This window comes from Arachis hypogaea, chromosome 16, assembly GCF_003086295.3.
Source record: "Arachis hypogaea cultivar Tifrunner chromosome 16, arahy.Tifrunner.gnm2.J5K5, whole genome shotgun sequence".
NCBI classification, from domain to species: domain Eukaryota; kingdom Viridiplantae; phylum Streptophyta; class Magnoliopsida; order Fabales; family Fabaceae; genus Arachis; species Arachis hypogaea.
Window position 1 is genome coordinate 109,196,816 of NC_092051.1, and position 2,828 is coordinate 109,199,643.

Below are 2,828 nucleotides of genomic sequence, written 5' to 3' on the forward strand. Positions count from 1 at the left end.
GAAGTTTTGTTTCCATCTCCTCTTGCATTTTTTGTTGTATATTCTGAATTTCAGCTTGAGCATTCTCTTTAACTTCTTCAATTAACCTCTCCGTCTCAACTTGAGATTTAGGTCCCCACAAATTCGAAGCTACAACACCTCTACCATAAGTTCGGACACGACCGGGTTGATCTTTCCCCAACACTTGAGAAAGTATATCATCTTGGTTTGTACTTTCTAATTTTTCAGGATGTGAAGCTATGGCATCCTCAAGCTCTAACTAAAATCCAAAATTCAAACTACATTAATTTATGACAAAACATCTATATCACACTATATATATATATATATATATATATATATATATATATATATATATATATATATATATATATTAAAAGAAATACATATCTTACAAAAATTTTGCTTGTTCCCTCACTCATTGATTTTCCATCTCTTGGCTTGTGTGTTAAAAAGAACATGTTCACTCGAGATGGTTCTCTTCTATCAGGATTTTTCATTGCCTATTAAGAAAAAACACAATTAACTAAAAAATAACCAATGCAAATAAGACAATGTAAACACATTAATTCTACCTCTTCTTCACGTATTTCAGCAAATGTTTTTGATCCTGTTGTATGTTAACTTGTATTCTTTGCTCTACTAGCTTTATTCTTCTTGCTTTGTTCCTTTAAAATCATAAAAAGATAATTGAATAATTAAGCCTAAAAGTAGCAAAATTAATTAGTATAACTAATTATAGTATGAAGGAAATTACATGCTAAGAATTAGTATACCTTAATCATATCAAGGCTCCAAAATTGAATAAGAATCTTCCAATGATCAAGTGGAACAGTACGAGGACAATTTTTCATATTGTAAGCTAGTGACATGTTTTCCTTAAAATACTGTGTTTTCAACCGACTTTTATATGTCCTCCAAGATGAACCCAAGGTTTTGAAAACCCACGCTTTACCAAGTACTCCAATGTCAAACTTTTCCTGCACCATAATGAACATAGATATGTTAATTAATATTTAGTTTTTAAAATCAATAAAAGAAAAACACCTAAGTTAAAAGTGTAAAAATGTAATACAATGGTAGCTTCCCACAAATCTTCTCAATTATCTTTAAGTCCATGCCAACTTGTGTATGTCAATGGAGCAAGGCGTGCATTTCTAACCAAAGTCCCCAAATGACTGCTTAACTTGGCGCGATTACAACCAATTGGTTGACCATACTTATTTAATCTAATTGATAACCGATCCTCATAGCTTAAACCATGAGTTTTAAGGCACTTTGTCGGACCCCTTTTTCTCTTAGTTACTGGTCCTGTTATGGGAATCAATAAATAAAAGGCAATTATACAGAAAATACTACACATTTATTATTAGTATTAAACTAAACATAAAACATGATTACTTACTATCATTATCATTAGCTTGGGGTGCTAAAGCTGGTCCTATTATCAAGAATGAAAAAGTTTAGAACAGAGAGGAGAAAATTTTTAAAAGACATCTATCTATTCATTCAATCTAATTTTATAAAAGTACAATTTTAAATTAATTCAAAATCTTTATTTGTTTTCCCTTCTGAAAATTGGCAATGACCACTGTATATCAAAGAGCCAAGTATAATAGTTCTCATAAGAACTCTTATGATAATAAAAATGGTGATCCAATAACACAATATAAATCCAAATATTTATCTAACAAAAAGTTCCAGCATCACTTTGAATGGATAAACTCAAAATTTCCCTAGAACAAAACTCTTAAGAAGCTTTGGCTTTATTCATGTGTATATATACAAAACTCATTACCGTAAGTTCACTTTCTCATCATCATGATTCATTACACATCAGAACAAGCACGTCTTAGATTATAATAAACCACAAATTATATATGGCTTTTTTTCAATTGATTCTTTGTAAACTCAAATTAAAAAAATGCAATAAAGGATCATTTACCATCATCATTAGTATGCAATACTAAAGGTGTTTGTGAAGGGCTTGATGCAGTATCCTCTAGCTCACCAATGATATTAACCATAGAACCACCTTTCAATCCTCTACTTTTCTTCATAGATGATATTAATCGGGATTGACGAGAGCCTAATTCAATTTGCTCTTCTTGTTCATAGATGATATCTCTCATTGAGATGCTTGACCTTAAAGCTTTGTCTTTCTTGTTTGCCATAGCACTATTATAAACCAGAATCACAGAATTGATACCACCGATGCCTAACTCCTCTGTAAAATCTCAATCAAATCCATATTCATATAAAAATTAAAAAAACACTGTCAGCTTGTAAACTTCAAAAACTGAGCAGAGAAGTCTTGAGTATTAACTATCATAAAGTAATTGATGAGTTGTTTTTAAGCCTCTTGTTAATGTTTTGTGAGAAAAGGAGCTATGACCAAAGCTTGTTTTGCTTCCAATTTTGGGTGGCTAAAGCTAAACAAAGCATGGCACTAATCTTGTATTTTGATATACTAACCTTGTGTCAGAAAAAAGAAAATATAGATTAATTAAGCAAGCACTTTTATGAAGTAAAATCAACAACACATACATGAAATTAATTAAAATATCATATGACAAAATCTATGAAAATTGGAAGTTCCTATTAGCTAAATAGTTTTGATAATCGTGGCTTATTATTTGTTTCAACTTGTTTCTTAGTGGCTCCAATAAAACCACCAACACCACTAATGGCACCGGCACCAAAAATAATTCAGATATTCGAAGGCACATCCCACACACCATATATGAAAACGTATTATAAGCTAGAAGTGAAGAAAGATGATAAAAGGACAAAGAAAAAAGAAGAACAGTAGCAGAATTCAATAATTC